The sequence below is a fragment of the Cherax quadricarinatus genome, chromosome 67 (assembly GCF_038502225.1).
Source record: "Cherax quadricarinatus isolate ZL_2023a chromosome 67, ASM3850222v1, whole genome shotgun sequence".
Lineage (NCBI taxonomy): Eukaryota > Metazoa > Arthropoda > Malacostraca > Decapoda > Parastacidae > Cherax > Cherax quadricarinatus.
This window is the reverse complement of record NC_091358.1, coordinates 6826441-6849092: the sequence shown is the minus strand read 5'-3', so window position 1 is coordinate 6849092 and position 22652 is coordinate 6826441. Positions and strand designations below refer to the sequence as shown.

Here is a 22652-nt window from a genome sequence, read left to right as displayed (position 1 = left end):
GGTGAGTACTATCTACAGCCTTCAAGACCAGTTGATAAATAGTGTTTGTAGAACACCATGCTGAGAGCTCACCGAGTGCGGCCATCAAGTAACTGAGGCCATCAGACTCAGTGAGCTGCGGTGAGCGGTTCTTCTTCAGTAGAAGCCAGTAGAATACTCTACTGCCAGTAGATGTGTACCATTAGGTGTTCTGGTAACTACTGCTTAGATGTGTACCATGAGGTGTTCAGGTACTTACTGCTTCTAAAGCCGGTTCAGCAGTCCCCACATTGGGTTTGATGACGTACCCAGTGGTACTGCCGGCCGGCAGGTTAACTATTTAACCGCTAGTTTGGCAGGGGACCGTAACAATGGACAATGCACCTGCTCATCCTCCAAACTTGGATGACCTAATTCTGAAGGAGTTTGGGTTCATCACAGTAAAGTTCTTGCTCCCGAATACCACTCCTCTCCTCCAACCCATGGACCAGCAGGTCATTGCAAACTTTAAAAAACTCTACACCAAAGCAATGTTTGAAAGGTGCTTGAATGTGACCTCAGACACTCACTTGACCTTACGTGATTTTTGGAAAGAACACTTCAGTATTCTCCATTGCGTAAGCCTTATAGGTAAGGCTTGGGGGGGAGTGACTACCAGGACTTGGAACTCTGCTTGGAGAAAATTGTGGCCAGATTGTGTCCACAAGAGGGATTTTGAAGAGTTTGGGGCTGACCCTGATGAGCCTATGTCAGTTGTTAAATCCATTGTGGCACTGGGGAGTTCCATGGGGTTGGATGTGAGTTTGGAGGATGTGGAAGAGTTGGTGGAGGACCACAACGAAGAGCTAACCACTGAGGAGCTGCAAGAGCTTCAGCAGGAAGAGCAACAGATCGCAGCTCAGAATCTTGCTGCAGAGGAGGAGGAAGAGAGATGGAAGAAGGTGCCTTCTTTAGAAATTAAGGAGATTTTTGAAATGTGGGGTAGGATGGAAAGATTTATGGAGAAACATCACCCTGAGAAGGATGTTGCAAGCCATATCGGCAACTTGTACAGTGACAGAGTCTTGGCCAATTTTAGGGAAGTTTTAAAGAGACGCCAGAAGCAGGGCTCTCTAGACAGTTTTTTTGTGAGACAGGACTCCAGTGACTCTCAAGGTGGTCCTAGTGGCATTAAGAAACAGAGAAGAGAAGTAACCCCAGAAAAGCAATTGGTACCCGAGGTGTTGATGGAAGGGGATTCCCCTTCCAAACAGTAAATCATCCAATCAGTCGCCTTCTCCAGTCTTCCATACACAAAGAAGAATTGCCAATAAAGGTAAGTGTTATTCTGTTAATGTTTAATTCATCATGTGCCACTGTATTGTTTATGTACTACATCTATATTTCATGTAAAAAAATTTTTTGTTTTAATACTTCTGGGTGTCAGGAACGGATTAATTGAATTTACATTATTTCTTATGGGGAAAATTGATTCGTAAATTGTCCATTTCGATAATAGTCCCACTTTCAGGAACGGATTATGGACGATAATTGAGGGACCACTGTATTCCACAAAGTTGAGGCCAAATTATCAACACATCAGCAGTTTCCCACCAATTCAATTCAATTCAATTCAATTCAAAGTTTATTCTCTATAAGGATTACAATGCTGAGTTTACAGAAATTTGATTATTGTGTGGTTTACATGTAGTAAAATAGTGATTGCTGAGACCCACATAAAGGATCACTTGGACAACGAAATATGGATCCCAGGTTACAACCTATACAGATGTGACAGAGTGAACAGGCAAAAGGGGGGGGTTGGCCTGTACATTGCAGAGTCACTTGTTTGCACAGAACTGCTTAATGCCTCAAATGACGTAGTGGAAGTTTTAGCAGTAAAGGTCGAGAACCAAAACCTAGTCATTGTGGTAGTCTACAAGCCTCCGGATGCAACATCCCAGCAATTCCAGGAACAGCTGTTAAAAATTGACCACTGTCTGGAAAATCTTCCAGCTCCTGCACCCAACATCTTGCTCCTGGGGGATTTCAACTTAAGGCACCTAAAATGGAGGAATATAGCAAATAATATTGTTGCAGTAATAACACCAGGAGGCAGCTCTGATGAAAACTCACACTCACACGAGCTTTTAAATCTCTGCACAAAATTCAATTTAATTAAACCAGCAAATAATAGAGCCTACTAGACTGGAGAATACACTAGACCTCATCTTCACTAACAATGATGATCTGATAAGAAATGTCACCATATCAAAAACAATATACTCAGATCACAACATAATTGAGGTTCAGACATGTATGCGCGGAGCCCCAGACCGACAAAATGAGACTAGTCACGAGGGAGCATTCACCAAATTCAACTTCAATAACAAAAACATAAAGTGGGACCAAGTAAACCAAGTCCTAACCGATATAAGCTGGGAAGATATACTAAGCAACACAGACCCAAACTTATGCCTAGAACAGATTAACTTGGTGGCACTCGATGTATGCACAAGGCTTATTCCTCTAAGAAAAAGGAGGAGTAGATGTAAAATAGAAAGAGACAGGCGCTCCCTTTACAGGCGACGGAAAAGAATAACAGAGCGGCTAAAAGAGGTCAATATATCTGAAATGCGGGAGACACTGGTCAGAGAAATAGCAAGCATCGAACTTAAGCTAAAAGAATCCTTTAGGAGTCAGGAATCGCGGGAAGAACTAAAAGCCATAAATGAAATCGAAAGAAACCCAAAGTTATTTCTTCTCCTATGCCAAATCAAAATCGAGAACAACGTCCAGTATTGGGCCCCTACTTAAACAAGATGGGTCCTACACAGATGACAGCAAGGAAATGAGTGAGCTACTCAAGTCCCAATATGACTCAGTTTTTAGCAAGCCGCTAACCAGACTGAGAGTCGAAGATCAAAATGAATTTTTTATGAGAGAGCCACAAAATTTGATTAACACAAGCCTATCCGATGTTATCCTGACGCCAAATGACTTCGAACAGGCGATAAATGACATGCCCATGCACTCTGCCCCAGGGCCAGACTCATGGAACTCTGTGTTCATCAAGAACTGCAAGAAGCCCCTATCACGAGCCTTTTCCATCCTATGGAGAGGGAGCATGGACACGGGGGTCGTCCCTCAGTTACTAAAAACAACAGACATAGCCCCACTCCACAAAGGGGGCAGTAAAGCAACAGCAAAGAACTACAGACCAATAGCACTAACATCCCATATCATAAAAATCTTTGAAAGGGTCCTAAGAAGCAAGATCACCACCCATCTAGAAACCCATCAGTTACACAACCCAGGGCAACATGGGTTTAGAACAGGTCGCTCCTGTCTGTCTCAACTACTGGATCACTACGACAAGGTCCTAAATGCACTAGAAGACAAAAAGAATGCAGATGTAATATATACAGACTTTGCAAAAGCCTTCGACAAGTGTGACCATGGCGTAATAGCGCACAAAATGCGCGCTAAAGGAATAACAGGAAAAGTCGGTCGATGGATCTATAATTTCCTCACTAACAGAACACAGAGAGTAGTCATCAACAGAGTAAAGTCCGAGGCAGCTACGGTGAAAAGCTCTGTTCCACAAGGCACAGTACTAGCTCCCATCTTGTTCCTCATCCTCATATCCGACATAGACAAGGATGTCAGTCACAGCACCGTGTCTTCCTTTGCAGATGACACCCGAATCTGCATGACAGTGTCTTCCATTGCAGACACTGCAAGGCTCCAGGCGGACATCAACCAAATCTTTCAGTGGGCTGCAGAAAACAATATGAAGTTCAACGATGAGAAATTTCAATTACTCAGATATGGTAAACATGAGGAAATTAAATCTTCATCAGAGTACAAAACAAATTCTGGCCACAAAATAGAGCGAAACACCAACGTCAAAGACCTGGGAGTGATTATGTCGGAGGATCTCACCTTCAAGGACCATAACATTGTACCAATCGCATCTGCTAGAAAAATGACAGGATGGATAATGAGAACCTTCAAAACTAGGGAGGCCAAGCCCATGATGACACTCTTCAGGTCACTTGTTCTATCTAGGCTGGAATATTGCTGCACTCTAACAGCACCTTTCAAGGCAGGTGAAATTGCCGACCTAGAAAATGTACAGAGAACTTTCACGGCGCGCATAACGGAGATAAAACACCTCAATTACTGGGAGCGCTTGAGGTTTCTAATCCTGTATTCCCTGGAATGCAGGAGGGAGAGATACATGATTATATACACATGGAAAATCCTAGAGGGACTAGTACCGAACTTGCACACGAAAATCACTCACTACGAAAGCAAAAGACTTGGCAGACGATGCACCATCCCCCCAATGAAAAGCAGGGGTGTCACTAGCACGTTAAGAGACCATACAATAAGTGTCAGGGGCCCGAGACTGTTCAACTGCCTCCCAGCACACATAAGGGGGATTACCAACAGACCCCTGGCAGTCTTCAAGCTGGCACTGGACAAGCACCTAAAGTCAGTTCCTGATCAGCCGGGCTGTGGCTCGTACGTTGGTTTGCGTGCAGCCAGCAGCAACAGCCTGGTTGATCAGGCGCTGATCCACCAGGAGGCCTGGTCACAGACCGGGCCGCGGGGGCGTTGACCCCCGAAACTCTCTCCAGGTAAACTCCAGAGTGTACCACTAGAACGCTTAGCATAGCTGGGCATTTTGGGCAGACTTAGTTTTATTCTTAATTGTAAAATATTACAAATTATGAGGTAAGTTGGTATTATGGCTAAGTGACTAAATGCTAGTTTGTGAGTTTAGCAATGTGAATGCTTTTGTTTTGGCACAGTACATAGTTTCAGTATTGGAGTATCACAGGATTCATTATTTTAAGATTGAGATTAAAATTTCTGTTTATGGTCAAATGAGTGAGTGAGTGTAAGTGTGAACCACCAGGTGGTATTCGTGTAGTTAGTTGACGGGGTGTATCAGGGAGATAAGATGTTTTCTAATGGTAGTTTTGAAGGTGATGAATGTGTCTGCAGTTCTAGAGTTCTCAGGTAGGGTATTCCAGATTTTAGGGCCTTTGACATACATTGAATTTTTGTAAAGGTTTAGTCGGACACAGGGATGTCGTAGAGATGTTTGTGTCTGGTGTTATGCCTGTGGGTTCTGTCACAACTATCAAGAAAGCATTTTAGGTCAAGGTTGATATTAGAGTTTAAGGCCCTGTAGATGTAGATTGCACAGTAGTAAGTGTGGATGTACTGAACAGGGAGTAAGTTTAGGTCTATGAAGAGTGGGGGGGGGTGTGTTGCCAGGGATGGGATTTAGTGATTATTCTTACTGCAGCTTTTTGTTGGGTTATTATTGGCTTTAGGTGTGTTGCTGCAGTTGATCCCCAAGCACAAATAGCATAGGTGAGGTATGGATAAATAAGTGAGTGGTATAGTGTGAGAAGGGCATTTTGCGGCACGTAGTATCGTATCTTGGAGAGGATCCCAACCGTTTTGGATACTTTTTTGGTTATATGCTGGATATGGGTGCTGAAATTCAGGTTGTTGTCAAGGTATAAGCCTAGGAATTTGCCCCCATTATTTCTGGTAATTAGAGTGTTGTCAATCTTAATGTTAATTTGTGCATCTCCTGCTCTGCTACCAAACATAATAAAGTAGGTTTTGTCAGTGTTAAGCGTAAGTTTATTGGCTGTCATCCAAGTCGATATTTTGATCAGATCCTCATTCACAATGGTGTTGAGGGTGGCGAGATTAGGGTGAGAGATGACATAAGTCGTGTCGTCAGCAAAGAGAATGGGTTTCAGGTGTTGGGATACGTTTGGAAGGTCATTGATGTATGTGAGGAAGAGCAGGGGACCAAGGACACTTCCCTGCGGAACTCCAGTATCAAGTGGCCGTGTTGCTGATGCTGTGTCTTTAATGGTGACATACTGATACCTATTAGTAATGTAAGATTTGAAATAAGCAAGCGCATGGCCTCTTATACCGTAATGATCAAGTTTGTGGAGTAGGATGTCGTGGTCTACTGTGTCAAAAGCTTTTCTTAGGTCAATAAAAATTCTTAGTGGATATTCCTTATTTTCCAATGCTGTGTAAAGCAGATCTAGCATTTTTATGATTGCATCATTAGTGCTTTTATTTTTCCTGAATCCAAATTGGCAGGGGTTGAGTATGTTTTGAGCCGTTATAAATGAATAAAGCAATGGTAAGTTAGATATTGGCCTATAGTTGTTAAAGTCTGTAGGGTCACCACCTTTATGTATTGGTGTAACCCTTGCCATCTTGAGTAGTTTCGGGAAGGTGCTAGTCTCTTTTATTTATTTATTTATTTATTTCCAATTTGAGCACACATACAGAGGTACAAAAAAAATTACAGATAAGAGCAGCATGCCAAAGCCACTTATACTATGCATAGCATTACGGGCTGGCTTAAAATTAACTTAAGATTAACTAAGCAATGATGAAATCAGTGATAAAACATTAATGTAAACAGATTACTATAAAGCACAAGTGAGTATTACAAAGACAGGTCATATGGTTGCATTCAGTCATATGAAGGATTCTGTTAGGTAGTGTATTTAAAAAATAATAAAGTTAGATTGGGTTTTAGGTTTAACATTTATGTGATATAATTGTGAGAAACATTTAAGATATACAATTTATAAGGTTCAGTTATTCAGTATTTATTTGGTTTTGGGTGAGTAAGTGATCTTTGAGAAGAGACTTGAATTTATAAACAGGTAGTGTTTCTTTTATATTTACAGGTAATGAATTCCAGATTTTAGGGCCTTTTATGTGCATTGAGTTTTTGCATAGTGTGAGATGGACACGAGGAACATCAAAGAGTGATCTGTGCCTTGTGTTATGGTCATGTGTTCTGTTGAGGTTGGCAAGGAGATGTTTGAGGGGAGGATTAATATCAGAGTTAAGTGTTCTATGTATGTAATAGGTGCAGTAATAAGTATGGATGTTTTGTATGGTGAGTAGCTTTAGTGTATTGAATATTGGTGGAGTGTGCTGCCTGTAGTGAGAATTTGTTATCATTCTAACTGCAGCCTTTTGTTGGGTAATTAGTGGTCTGAGATGGTTAATTGTTGTTGAGCCCCATGCACAAATTCCATAGGTGAGATAGGGGTAAATAAGAGAGTGATATAGGGCCAGGAGGGCTGACTGTGGAACATAGTACCGTATCTTCGATAGTATGCCTACAGTCTTGGAAATTTTCTTAGAAATTTGTTGTATATGTGTATGAAATTTGAGTCTATTATCAAGGTGGATTCCTAAGAATTTTCCCTCTGTTAGTTTTGTGATAGGTGATCCATTTATCATTATGTTAAGAGGGACATCTGTAGCTCTGTTACCAAACTGAATGAAGTAGGTGAAGTCTAGTGACTTATTAAAAAGTAATGAAATAGCATGCGAAAGGACATGGGCCGCTCGCTTGTACAGTAATGGTGGGACATGAGACAGATTCCCCGAGTTATTTTTAAGTGACTTTATAATCTCGGTGACTTCCGTGGGCTCAGTTGGTGCAAGATAGAAGGAATTAGGGAAATTCCCATCTAGGTAGTCCCCGGCATGGGCATTGGTATGTGGGATTTTACTGGCGAGATTAGATCCTGTGGTTGAGAAGAAGTCTTTTATCTTGTTAGCTGTGTCAGTGGGATGTAGTGGTGTTTCATTAGGTTTAGTTAGGACAATATTCTTGGTTTTTCTCAGTTTGTGGGTCCCTAGAATCTGAGAGAGTGTTTTCCAGGTCTTTTTTATATCTCCTCTAGTGTCTGTGAATCTACTGGAGTAGTATAGTTGTTTGGCTTTCTTTATTACTTTGGTGAGAGCTGACGAATAGTGTTTAAGAATATCTTTTTGTATTAAGCCCTGTCTATATTGCTTTTCATATTGGTGTTTCTTGTCAATGAATTTCAGAATGGTGCTGGTTAGCCATGGGCAACCAAGCCGTTTGTTTGTGATCTGTTTTGTTTTTATAGGACAATGTTTGTTGTATAGTCTAAGTAACTTGTTAAGAAAAATGTCTGTCCAGTCATCAATACCATTGGCCTTGGAGAATTCTGTAGGCCAGTCAACAGTCTCTAGGTCAGCTGTGAACTTCCTTACTGAGGCCTCGTCATGGAGTCTAAATGAGACTTTGTTGTATTCAAGTGGTGGTTTACTAATGTTTGTCAGGAGGAAGGTAGGGTAGTGGTCTGTAGTGCTATCTGTGATTATCCCTGATTTAAGGGGGGCTAGTATATTGGTCCATATGTGGTCTATTATGGTTGCACTTGTCTCAGTGAGCCTGGTTGGTTTAGTTATTGTTGGTATGAGAAGTGTGTTGTTCATATTGTTGATGAAATCAGTTACAGGCTGATCATCTAGTAAGCCAAGGTTGATGTTGAAGTCTCCAGCTAAGAGAAGGTGGTGCTTATTCATTTGTCTGTTTGTTATTAGTGACTTTAATTTCTCACTGAAATTTGGGATGTTTGTGTGAGGTATCCGGTAAATGGCACCGATTGTTATTGGCGTCTTAAGGTTTTTTACAGTAAAATTAGCAAAAATGTATTCCCCATATTCATCACTAAAGCAAGTGGTGCTAATACAAGATAATTGGTTAGAGTAATAGATTGCAATACCACCCCCAACTTGGTTTGGTCTGCAGTTGTGAATTGCTGTGTATCCTGGTAGAGGGTAGATATCTATTGTGTCCTGCTTAAGCCAGGTCTCAGTAAGAATAATGCAGGAGAAGGGTGTCTTTAGTGATTCAAGGAGTGCTAGGAGGTCATCATAGTGTTTGCTTAAGGACCTGATGTTGTAGTTAAGTACTGATAGACTTTTAGCATTGTTTAGGATAGTGCTGGCTTGTGATGCTGTGTAATAAAGGCAGTTACTTTCCAATAGGTTTTGATTGGGTGTCAGATTATGGAGGTTTAGATCAGGGTCAACGTGATCAATCATCTTCTAGGTTTAAATTATGGTTATTTATATCCTGAGTTGTGTGTTGAGTTCTAGTACTGATGTCTGTAGTGGTAGGAAGTTTGGACAAGTATATAGCTAGAGTATTTTGGTCATGTAGAGTATAGTCACTACTAAACATAATGAAGTTGATGTTGTCTATGTGTTGTGCTGGAATGAACTAAAGTACAACTAGGTATAAACTAGTAATATAAAAATACAAATTAAAAATAGAACAAGACTCTCACTTGTAATTGCACTAAGGTCTAATAATGACTTTTGTGGAGTCTATGTTTTGAGCTAGAATGAGCTATAGTACAATAGGTTTAATCTAATAATATAAAAATACAAATTAAAAATAGCACCCGTCTCTCACTAGTAATTGCACTATGGTCTAATATAGTGAATTTGGTATTGACTATGTATTGAGCTAGAAAGAGCTATAGTACAACTAGGTTTAGTCTAATAATATAAAAATAGAAATTACAAATAGCACCAGTCTCTCACTAGTAATTGCACTATGGTCTAATATAGTGAATTTGGTATTGACTATGTATTGAGCTAGAATGAGCAAGGCAGGGTGACTCGAAAAAAACCACTTTCATCATTACTCACTCCATCCCTGTCTTGCCAGAGGCATGCTTACACTACAGTTCAAAAAATGAAAAAAGAGGTCATGTGACCAGAGCTTATAAAAAATGCCTGGAAGAAGAAACTATGAATAAGGTTAATTTAGAATTATATTCGGAATCATTAGAGAATAGGTTTGTGACATATAAAATGTATTACACAGAATATGAAGGCAATCTGCTGGTGAATTGTGTAGATGATAATGAAAGGAATTATTAATGTTACGAACTGGAAGAGAAAATACTATCATGTAAAAGTGAGGTCTTAAATAAATTAAAATGTGTAAATACTGAGTTGAAAAATCTAGTAATGTAAGTGCCAGGTCTTTGCCCAAACTCCCAGAGTTAAGTCTACCAACATTTAATTCAGGAGACACAAAATGTCACAAAATTATTTTATCTCAAAGGGCAGGTCAGAAGCGATGCTTATGCCCTGATTCAAGGATTTCAAAATATAGACTCTAGATACTGGAGGCAGTTGACTTGTTAGAGGTGACCTATGGTAATAAGGAGCAAAGTAGATTAGACCTAATAACAGTAATGAAGACGACTAGAGCTGCCGTAGGATGGGAAGGAAGAAGGATGGAAATACTGAAAAAGGATGGGATGGAGGAGGAGAGGAGGGGAAGAAAGGCAAGTGACCCAACCACTTTCGTGCATGTGGTACAGATGTACTGCAGTAGATGGAAAGGGATGAAAGATGTTGGTACTTGGCTCCCAAGGAGGGGATGGTGAAGGTGGCGGCAGTCGAGTCAGGGAAGTTCCAGAAGGCAGCCATCAGGATTAGTACATTGGATAGTTGGCGGGAGGCTTGTTAAATTATTGTCCAAGATTGGAGAGAGAAGAACTTCAATCTTGTGAGATGGCCGAGTCTAAACGTGAGGTCGGGATTTGTCCCAGGATCCGTAAGGATATGGATTAATTCGTCAGTGATGGTAGTGTGTGTGGCAGCACAGGTAAACCTAACAAACCCACTCACGAGAAAGCTGGCGACAACCCTGGCAACCAGTTCAGTAGGAAACTGACGAGCTGTGTAGAAAGTGATTCCAGGTATAGATAGGTGTGGAAGGTCAGCATCAGAAGCAGAGGCAGGCGAAGTCGCTTATTGTACAGTTGCAGTGGTGTTGGAAGGTGAGGTCGGTGATTGGTTCTTGGCAGAGGTGGTGGCTTGAGGAGGAGCTGGTCTCTCAATGGTGGATTTCGAAGTAGAGCAAGTGGCGTCTGAAGATAACATATCTTGCAAGTCATCTGGTGCCTCGAAGCTGACGATTTTTGGAATTATTTTCAAAATATCAGCTGAAGGAAAACTAGCTGGGAAGTCGAATGATGGCAGATTGTTGAGGGCAAGAATTTCATTCATAGATGTGTTGAAACAACCCTGGTTTGCCACAGTTTGCATGTGTGCATACATCATGCAGTAGTAGAATTTTGTTGAGATATTGTCTGGTAGAGGAGAGGCAGTGGGTGGTGCAGGCTGCTGAGTGGCTTGTAGAATGTTGGTGGTGGTCGACTGTAGCTTAGCTATAGCAACATAAGTAGGAGCTTCCTGTTGTCTTCTTAAGGTCTTCCTTTAGTTTCTTTGAAAGGATCTCCTTACGAACAGGATATTTGGCTGCCAGAGTATGGTGGTCACTCTTACAGTTGATGCAGGTGGGAGCAGCAGTAGATGTGCAGGAACGAAAGTCATGACCTTCAGACCCACAGGTGGAACAGATATTCTTGTTCTTCACATGGCAGTCGGTAGTTGAAAGATTGTAGGAGTAGCATGTCCAACAAGGTGTTACATGGCTGAAGTGTTCTGGTTCAATTTGACGAGGGTTGATAAAGTAGTAGGAGATGGCCAGGCCATCAGACAGTGCTCTGGTTGCCATGGTAACGTCAAGAAACGTGATCTTGAACATCGAGGAGGCGTTGGGGATTTTCACAGCAGTCAGTCTTGGCCTAAGTGTTTAAGTCTTCAAGTGATGACTTAATATTCTCAGTAGACATGTTCGTGATTAGCCTATCAAGGCGTTTCATGAACACAGACCGTTTAGCTAGCATGTAAGGCGAAGTGGATATGGTAAAGCCACGGTCGTCTAAGATATTCAGTGCAGAAGGTGTGAGTACCTTGTTTGCCTCATCATCATCAAGAAAGGTGACAGTGAAAGCTTCTTTCAGAGAAGTAATGTTTGAGAACTTGACTCGCAGACTGGAGTTGAGAGAGGATGCAAGTTCAAGCTTCGTGGCATCGTTGATGACAGCAGACTTGGGTTTAATCCTCACGATGAGACATCGTGGAGGTGGTAGAGGTTTCCCTCCCCAATGGGGATTGTAGGGACACTGGTTGATAAGAGCAGGAGGGTCTGTGACCGTACAGGACGAAGTCTACAGACCGAATCCTGTGAATCTGTATTGTCTGAATCGAATTAGTAAATATTGTAATTAAGAACTCCAGAAACAATTACCATAATTTGCAACAATTTAGGGTCAAATTAGAAAGCACTCTTGAGTCCTTGAGTAATAGGCTTGATTTGGGTGAATCAGACTGGATATTAAGTGCTGTCTTACAGAATAAATTGAGCTACAGGACTTTAGAGTGATGGTCTAATAAATACCACAAAGGTTATTTTTCTCTGGAGGAAATAAGATTAGGTCTACAAGAATTAATTGTTCAATTACAGACAAGCCAACCAAATAATTCTAAGAATGTAACACATGAAAGTTAAGACACTTGTGCAACATCTGGTTATCTTTATTGTAGACGTTTCGCCATCCAGTGGCTTTATCAATACAGATTTTTTGGACATAATAAGAAAACTGAAGAACTATATACAAAATATGAGGTAATCAGTCCCTCAGCCTTGGAGGTGGTGTTTAGAGCACCGTGGTCGTAGAGATTCTGAAGCAGAGGCAAGGAGACTGGCGCTTATATAGGCATCAATGAGTAGGGACGTGTAGCAGACGAGGGCCTAGTCACTGGTAGGCGGAATTTCCCAGTGGAAGTAGGTCCTTCCCAAAATGATGGGTTAGTTGTAATAGATGTGAAGATCTTGTAGACGTCCTCTGAACCCAGATTCCATGATGTTGCAGTGCCTGACAAGTTGTGCAAGACAGGTATACAATACCGACAAGATGAAAGTTAAGACACTTGTGCAACATCTGGTTATAAGATAAGATAAGATAAGATTTCGTTCGGATTTTTAACCCCGGAGGGATAACCCAAGAAAGTCAGTGCGTCATCGAGGACTGTCTAACTTATTTCCATTGGGGTCCTTAATCTTGTCCCCCAGGATGCGACCCACACCAGTCGACTAACACCCAGGTACCTATTTGCTGCTAGGTGAACAGGACAACAGGTGTAAGGAAACGTGTCAAAATGTTTCCACCCGCCGGGAATCGAACCCGGGCCCTCCGTGTGTGAAGCGGGAGCTTTAGCCACCAGACGTTTCGCCATCCAGTGGCTTTATCAATACAGATTCTTTGGACATAATAAGAAAACTGAAGAACAATATACAAAAGACCTTCTTCACATCTATTACAACTAACCCATCATTTTGGGTAGGACCTACTTCCACTGGGGAATCCCGCCTACCAGTGACTATGCCCTAATCTGCTACACGTCCCTACTCATTGACGCCTATATAAGCGCACACAATGGCCAAGGCACCCCTGATAAAATTTTTACAAACAGAGCTAGTAATCGCTTACATCACTACACAACACCAGGACCACTCTCTGGATCTGACCACATTCCTATCATTTTCCATATTTCCTCAAATCCTATACTCATTCCAGTTCGCCCCTCTCCAGCTTATTCTCAGGCGGACTGGGATCTGTTCAAACAACGCCTAAACACTCTTGATCTCACACACAACTATGACAATAGACCAGTATCAGACATAGACACACAAATTCAACGCATTCAACAATCAATTACCCAAACTGCTACAGAGGTTGTCCCAATGACACACCACAAAGTACGTTACTCTTTTCGCCCATCAGAAAGAACAAAAAGATTACTCACATGTTACAGACACCGTTTCCTAGCAAACCAAAACAGACTCAATATCATCCGATGGGACCTCACTATTTTACGTACACATATCATCCATAGCCTAGACGATGACCACGCCCGACATTGGCAATCAGTTATAAACACTACAGATGTACAGCGTACAAGAGATCCCAAAGCATTCTGGTCATCCATTCGGAAACTTACAGGCACCCCTCGATCCACAACCTTTAGACATATAAACAGCAACAACAGACAGATCTCTGACCCTGCTGAAGCAGTACATATTTTCAAAGACATATGGGAAAACATCTTCCACCCACATCCACCAGACCAAGCTGTCATAGCACACACATTAGACATAGAGAGATGGGTATCCAACCATGAAGATTTAACCAATCCTGATCCAATCATAAACCTAAACACCCTATCTTCCACACATCCTCTAAACTCTCCTTTTACTGTAAATGATGTTCACTCCTTACTAACACATCTTCCTAAAAAAGCTCCAGGTGCTTCAGGTCTGTCACATTCAGTCCTTCGTCACCTTGCACTTTCTGTTGCTTCTGCTATCACTGACCTCTTTAATGCCTCTCTTGCATCTGGCTATTTCCCCCCATTCTTTAAATCTGCAACTGCATGTCTCATACCAAAACCTGGGAAAGACTTGACTGACCCCAAGAACTATAGACCAATTAGCCTCCTTGAAATTTTGGGTAAGACCTTTGAACGACTTGTAAATATGCGACTCAGGACTCACCTAGAGACACATAACTTGCTTACTGAAAGACAATTCGGTTTCCGACAACAACGATTTACCCAAGACGTTTTGAATATAATCCTGAACTATGTACGTATCAATAAAGCCCAGAACTGTACCTCCGCCCTTGTCGCCAAAGATGTAGAGAAAGCTTTTGACACTGTTTGGCATGAAGGATTAAAATACAAACTTTGCACATCCTTTGACTTAACTATAAATATGATGAAATTATTATGTCACTTTTTAGATGGCCGAACGATGCGTATACGGTTCAGAGATCATTATTCGGACTATTTCACACTAAAAGCGGGTGTACCCCAAGGCTCTGTCCTGTCTCCCACCTGGAGTTTACCTGGAGTTTACCTGGAGAGAGTTTCGGGGGTCAACGCCCCCGCGGCCCGGTCTGTGACCAGGCCTCCTGGTGGATCAGCGCCTGATCAACCAGGCTGTTGCTGCTGGCTGCACGCAAACCAACGTACGAGCCACAGCCCGGCTGATCAGGAACTGCCTTTAGGTGCTTGTCCAGTGCCAGCTTGAAGACTGCCAGGGGTCTGTTGGTAATCCCCCTTATGTGTGCTGGGAGGCAGTTGAACAGTCTCGGTCCCCTGACACTTATTGTATGGTCTCTTAACGTGCTAGTGACACCCCTGCTTTTCATTGGGGGGATGGTGCATCGTCTGCCAAGTCTTTTGCTTTCGTAGTGAGTGATTTTCGTGTGCAAGTTCGGTACTAGTCCCTCTAGGATTTTCCAGGTGTATATAATCATGTATCTCTCCCTCCTGCGTTCCAGGGAATACAGGTTTAGAAACCTCAAGCGCTCCCAGTAATTGAGGTGTTTTATCTCCGTTATGCGCGCCGTGAAAGTTCTCTGTACATTTTCTAGGTCGGCAATTTCACCTGCCTTGAAAGGTGCTGTTAGAGTGCAGCAATATTCCAGCCTAGATAGAACAAGTGACCTGAAGAGTGTCATCATGGGCTTGGCCTCCCTAGTTTTGAAGGTTCTCATTATCCATCCTGTCATTTTTCTAGCAGATGCGATTGATACAATGTTATGGTCCTTGAAGGTGAGATCCTCCGACATAATCACTCCCAGGTCTTTGACGTTGGTGTTTCGCTCTATTTTGTGGCCAGAATTTGTTTTGTACTCTGATGAAGATTTAATTTCCTCATGTTTACCATATCTGAGTAATTGAAATTTCTCATCGTTGAACTTCATATTGTTTTCTGCAGCCCACTGAAAGATTTGGTTGATGTCCGCCTGGAGCCTTGCAGTGTCTGCAATGGAAGACACTGTCATGCAGATTCGGGTGTCATCTGCAAAGGAAGACACGGTGCTGTGGCTGACATCCTTGTCTATGTCGGATATGAGGATGAGGAACAAGATGGGAGCTAGTACTGTGCCTTGTGGAACAGAGCTTTTCACCGTAGCTGCCTCGGACTTTACTCTGTTGACGACTACTCTCTGTGTTCTGTTAGTGAGGAAATTATAGATCCATCGACCAACTTTTCCTGTTATTCCTTTAGCGCGCATTTTGTGCGCTATTACGCCATGGTCACACTTGTCGAAGGCTTTTGCAAAGTCTGTATATATTACATCTGCATTCTTTTTGTCTTCTAGTGCATTTAGGACCTTGTCGTAGTGATCCAGTAGTTGAGACAGACAGGAGCGACCTGTTCTAAACCCATGTTGCCCTGGGTTGTGTAACTGATGGGTTTCTAGATGGGTGGTGATCTTGCTTCTTAGGACCCTTTCAAAGATTTTTATGATATGGGATGTTAGTGCTATTGGTCTGTAGTTCTTTGCTGTTGCTTTACTGCCCCCTTTGTGGAGTGGGGCTATGTCTGTTGTTTTTAGTAACTGAGGGACGACCCCCGTGTCCATGCTCCCTCTCCATAGGATGGAAAAGGCTCGTGATAGGGGCTTCTTGCAGTTCTTGATGAACACAGAGTTCCATGAGTCTGGCCCTGGGGCAGAGTGCATGGGCATGTCATTTATCGCCTGTTCGAAGTCATTTGGCGTCAGGATAACATCGGATAGGCTTGTGTTAATCAAATTTTGTGGCTCTCTCATAAAAAATTCATTTTGATCTTCGACTCTCAGTCTGGTTAGCGGCTTGCTAAAAACTGAGTCATATTGGGACTTGAGTAGCTCACTCATTTCCTTGCTGTCATCTGTGTAGGACCCATCTTGTTTAAGTAGGGGCCCAATACTGGACGTTGTTCTCGATTTTGATTTGGCATAGGAGAAGAAATACTTTGGGTTTCTTTCGATTTCATTTATGGCTTTTAGTTCTTCCCGCGATTCCTGACTCCTAAAGGATTCTTTTAGCTTAAGTTCGATGCTTGCTATTTCTCTGACCAGTGTCTCCCTGCGCATTTCTGATATATTGACCTCTTTTAGCCGCTCTGTTATTCTTTTCCGTCGCCTGTAAAGGGAGCGCCTGTCTCTTTCTATTTTACATCTACTCCTCCTTTTTCTTAGAGGAATAAGCCTTGTGCATACATCGAGTGCCACCGAGTTAATCTGTTCTAGGCATAAGTTTGGGTCTGTGTTGCTTAGTATATCTTCCCAGCTTATATCGGTTAGGACTTGGTTTACTTGGTCCCACTTTATGTTTTTGTTATTGAAGTTGAATTTGGTGAATGCTCCCTCGTGACTAGTCTCATTTTGTCGGTCTGAGGCTCCACGCATACATGTCTGAACCTCAATTATGTTGTGATCTGAGTATATTGTTTTTGATATGGTGACATTTCTTATCAGATCATCATTGTTAGTGAAGATGAGGTCTAGTGTATTCTCCAGTCTAGTAGGCTCTATTATTTGCTGGTTTAAATTGAATTTTGTGCAGAGATTTAAAAGCTCGTGTGAGTGTGAGTTTTCATCAGAGCTGCCTCCTGGTGTTATTACTGCAACAATATTATTTGCTATATTCCTCCATTTTAGGTGCCTTAAGTTGAAATCCCCCAGGAGCAAGATGTTGGGTGCAGGAGCTGGAAGATTTTCCAGACAGTGGTCAATTTTTAACAGCTGTTCCTGGAATTGCTGGGATGTTGCATCCGGAGGCTTGTAGACTACCACAATGACTAGGTTTTGGTTCTCGACCTTTACTGCTAAAACTTCCACTACGTCATTTGAGGCATTAAGCAGTTCTGTGCAAACAAGTGACTCTGCAATGTACAGGCCAACCCCCCCCTTTTGCCTGTTCACTCTGTCACATCTGTATAGGTTGTAACCTGGGATCCATATTTCGTTGTCCAAGTGATCCTTTATGTGGGTCTCAGTGAAAGCCGCGAACATTGCCTTTGCCTCTGCAAGCAGTCCACGGATGAAAGGTATTTTGTTGTTTATTGCTGGCTTTAGACCCTGTATATTTGCAAAGAAGAATGTTATCGGACTGGTGGTATTGTTGGTACTGGGGGGGGATTTTTTTTCCGGCATTAGTATCTGTATCTGTTGGTTTGGAGTGGAGGCCATCGACTGTGGTTCCACTCCAGGAATGACTGGATTTGGTGTACGATTTCTGCCATTTCCTGCCAGTTTTTTTTCCTTCCTGGCACTAAAAAACCTCTCCCTCTTGAGTGGCTGTGGCTACCCAGGTTTTCCCATGGCCTGGATGTTTTGTATCTTTTTGTCCCCTTTAGATGGTATGCCTGGCAATTTAAGTTATAGCACAGTCTTTCCTGTACTGAAGAGGTACACATTTCAGGGTGAAAAAGCTTACAGGAAGGGAGTTTGCATTTTCCTGTTGTCATATGGGCATGACATTTTCTAGGGTGGTCATAGTTGCATGTCCCATCTGTTTTTCCAGATTTCCCATGCCAGCAGATACCAAGTGCATAGTATGTGCACAGGCTTGGTTTCCGTTTGCCTTGGGTTTCTGTGACTGTATTCCCTGTTGGTGCATGTTTCCCTGTCTTATTCCTATCCTCCCTAGCACCAACAATGGAGCTCCCACCAGTTGTTTTTGGTAATTTATCCTCACTATTGCTATTGGAGTCCTCTTGTTTGCTATTTCCTGCGGTATTTCTGGTTTGCAATATTGGTTTTATCTTATCTTTGACTACACTTGTTTCCCTACTATGGCTCCTGTCCTCTATGAGGTCATTTATATGTATTCCTTCCTGCGTATAATTCCCGACTACCTGGACAAAATCTCCAGCTTCACCATTACTGTCTACCAGGACAGTATCTCCAGCTTCACCATTTCTGTCTCCCAGGACAGCACCTCCAGCTTCCCCATTACTGTCTCCCAGGACAGTATCTCCAGCTTCACCATTACTGTCTCCCAGGACAGCACCTCCAGCTTCACCATTACTGTCTCCCAGGACAGCACCTCCAGCTTCACCATTACTGTCTCCCAGGACAGCACTATCAGCCCTACATTTACTGACTACCAGGACATCACCTCCAGCCTTACAGTTTGTGACTACATGGCCAGTATCAAGGGCAGTACCATTCAGCCCGGACTTTTTATGTTCCCATCTGTTGTAGAAAGCTTCCAGGTTTTCTATGAAAGCAGCTTTGATGTTATCCTCTTTTAATACCCTTGTGATTTTAGTCCACAGATTTTCCTCATTTGGGCATACCCAAAAACACTTCTCTGTTTTAATACTGCTTGTAGCTAGTTCTGGGATATCTGCACAAGGAGCGTGACACCAATTTCCACAAAAATGACAATTTATCCATGTGGTAGCCCGTTTGTTTGACTGACCACAGACTACACACAGCTTCATAATGATTTGAATGGTTGATTTACTGCAAGTCTACTAGCAACCTCTTGAATATTATATTAATAACCTTAAATGAAGCTCTAGCTATTTGTATTTCTGTTTCTAACTCTTTTTGTATATTGGACAGCTTACCGTCACGTTCCTGATTTTTAATGTTTGTGTTTATAAGGGCGCCTACAAACCCATCCGTTTACAGTCTGCTTTATTGTCCAATGAAACTGTTTGAAACCAGTCCCGGGTTCGGACCAGTCAAGGGTTCGGACCAGTCGATCTGCTCTGATCAGTGGGTCACTTATTTAAAACATACTGGTCGGTGATTTGAGCTAACACATGAAGGATCTACTGGAAATTATCTACCCGAGTAATATGTGATTTGACTGATACAAAAGTATAACTTGCGTGTTGAAGAGCCGGTGATATCTGGCAGCTCCTACAATGACGTACAGTCGACCTCTTTGTTTATCAATCGCTGTATCTGGCTTTTCTATTTTTGTTTTTCCGTCTCCACCACAATAAATGCTATATATACTCTACACGAATGATTTACCTGAACCTCTTTACCCAAACACACTTACCCTTTCTTACGCAGACGACATCACTCAACTCACAACACATGAAAACTTTCGTTTCCTTGCACGCAAAACACAAAGAGAGGTCGACAGGATTACCGCCTGGGAATTATTATGGCGCATCAAAACCAACCCAAATAAGTCAAAAATCACTTACTTCCATAGAATGCGTGATGTCCCCACTCCTGTCGAACTCAAAACAAGCACCTCCCGTACCCCCATCCCACGCTCCTTCTCGACAGTTGTCCTTGGTGTTACCCTCGACCACACACTGAACCTAAAATCTCACATTACTGCAAAGACCACACTGGCGGGAACTGCACTCTCAAGGTTATATAAGCTGCGAGGAGCCAGTCCCAAGACAAAACTACATCTTTACAAAGCACTCATTCGTCCTCTACTCTCTTACTTTCCACTCGCTCTGACGTTAATCGCCAAGACAAACGCACTAAAATTTCAACGTATCCAGAATCGTGCATTACGTTGGGTGTTGGGAGTGAGGTGGGACGAATTTGCCACCAGTGAATCTCTCCACCTCACGACAAACACACCAGCTTTGAACGTATACTGGAAGACACTTAGTGACAAACAACTTGACAGACTTGAAACATATCATGACTACTGGACTACATACTTAGCAGATACTCTCAGACGTCCTTACAATGATGTAAATCTTTTTCAATCGTTGAATGATCCGGCACCTCCACCACAATACACATAAATTATCTAACTTTTGCTTAAAAATTCAAATAACTTAAAAGTGCCATTGCCGTATAGCTGTGTCTTTGTGCGCTTTTAGGGCTGAAGTGCTTGCGATGTGCGTTTGCGTCGCCTTTGCAGCAACGTGTCCCTGAACCATATCCAGTCATTGCAAGTTGATATGCTTCCAGTCGGTTGCAGTCAGCACCCGCAGAGTCCCTGTTGTCTTTTATGTCGTCTTCGTTATTGTTTATCCAGGCTTAGCAGTTGGGTCTAGTCCTGACTCTTCTCACTTCAACTCAAGACATTCCTCTCACCGTCTATTCTTCGCACTGTCCCCACTTGCCCCTCGCCCCTCGTGGGTCCTTACCTGTGAGTCCTATCGTATCGTATCTGCTTCAGAATCTCTACGACCACGGTGCTCTAAACACCACCTCCAAGGCTGAGGGACTGATTACCTCATCTTTTGTATATAGTTCTTCAGTTTTCTTATTATATCCAAAGAATCTGTATTGATAAAGCCACTGGATGGCGAAACGTCTACAATAAAGATAACCATATGTTGCACAAGTGTCTTAACTTTCATCTTGTCGGTATTGTATACCTGTCTTGCACAATGTAACACATGATGACTATGATGTATCTGTTAGGTTTCACAAATGGAAAAAACTATTCTCATGTTAATATTTTATTATTTATTTTATTAACACATCGGCCGTTTTCCACCAAGGCAGTGGCCCGAGAAAGAAAAACTTTCATCATTCACTCCATCACTGTCTTGCCAGAGGTATGCTTACACTACAGTTATAAAACTGCAACATTAACACCCCTCCTTCAGAGTGCAGACACTGTACTTCCCATCTCCAGGACTCAAGTCCGGCCTGCCGGTTTCCCTGAATCCCTTCATAAATGTTACCTTGGAAATATAAACACAAATGCAGTATAATGTGATCCTGTATTGACAACGTTTCACCCACACAGTGGGCTTTCTCAAGTCACACACGGATCTCCCTGGGGTTGGAAGGTACGAGAGTATTTATAGGCATGTTGAGGTCAGGTGGAGAATGCTGCAGCTGATGATCTACCGGGTGGGGTTATAGAGTCTTGGGTAGCTTGGCAGGGGTATTGGACAAGTTTTGAGTAGACCTTCTGCAGTGTTCTATGTTCTTATGTGGGATAGCGATGAAGAAGTTTCTTGGCGAGTGGTTCAGCTATGTTATAGAAGCCATTGTTCTGGTTGAAATTGTTGGTTGTAGAGATGAGCGATGATTCCAGGATTCTTCTGTATTGAGTGTTGTCTTCTGTGGCTATGAGTCTTGAGTTTCTGTAGTTAACTAAATGGTTGTGTGAATTGCGATGTTGTACACAGGCATTCCTTGTATCGTCAGTCCTGCTTGCATATTGGTGTTCTGAAATACGTGTTTGGAGGTCTCTTGATGTTTCGCCCACATATAATTTGTTGCAGTCATTACAAGGGATTATGTATACCCCTGCAGAGGATGGAGGTTTGTCCTGTCTACTACTGGTGATGTCCTTGATGGTCGTGGTTGTGGAGGTAGATACTTGGAATGATGTTTTGGCAAAGATGTTGGAAACATGTTTGGCAATGGAGTTGGTTGGGAGGACTATGTATCTCTTCTCGGCAGTGTCTTCTCTGGGTGTGTTGAAGATGTTTAATGCCCGCCGTCTGCAGTCTCTGATGAAGTGACGAGGATAGTGGAGTTTAGAAAATACTTGTTCAATTATAGTGCACTCTTCCTCAAGGAACTCATTGCTGCAGATTCTGAGTGATCTTCTCAATCGCATTCGCAACATCAACATCAGGAACAAGAAACTTTCCAGCCTTGACGTGACTTCCCTATTCACCAAAGTACCTACTACACAAGCCATCGATCTTTTGCGCAGGAAAATTGATGATTCACTCGATCTTCCCATTCCAGCCAGCGATTTCATCGACCTTGTTGAACTATGTGTTGGCTTTACGTGTTTCTCTTTCGAAAATCACCTCTTTCAGCAGACTTTTGGACTACCCATGGGTTCGCCACTCAGTGCAGTCCTGGCGAACCTATACATGGAACATCTAGAAGCCGAACGTTTCTCCACCATTATTCCTTCGTCTGTCACCTGGCTCCGTTATGTTGACGACATTCTCCTCATAACTCCTAAACGTTTCAACGTTCAAGCTCTCCAAGACAAGCTCAACCAGGTCGAGCCTTCAATCCAGTTCACACTTGAAGAAGAAGTCGACAACACTCTTCCTTTCCTTGATGTTCTGCTCTGCAAAGCTGACAACGAACTTCGTTTTAAAGTCTATCGAAAACCCACCAACCAAAACGATCTTCTCCACTTCTACTCTCACCACGACACCAAAACCA

The 22652-nt window shown here is 42.5% G+C and overlaps 1 long non-coding RNA gene across 1 annotated transcript in view; it reads right to left on the bottom strand.

Annotated features, from left to right (window-relative positions):
- The window catches only part of LOC138854690 (uncharacterized), an 81003-nt gene extending 61493 nt beyond the window's left edge, over window positions 1–19510 (bottom strand). Inside the window, exon 1 of the long non-coding RNA XR_011393881.1 lies at window positions 19142–19510. This is a non-coding gene — a long non-coding RNA (uncharacterized lncRNA). The remainder of the gene's footprint in view (window positions 1–19141) is intronic.
- Window positions 19511–22652: the final 3142 nt, after the last annotated feature.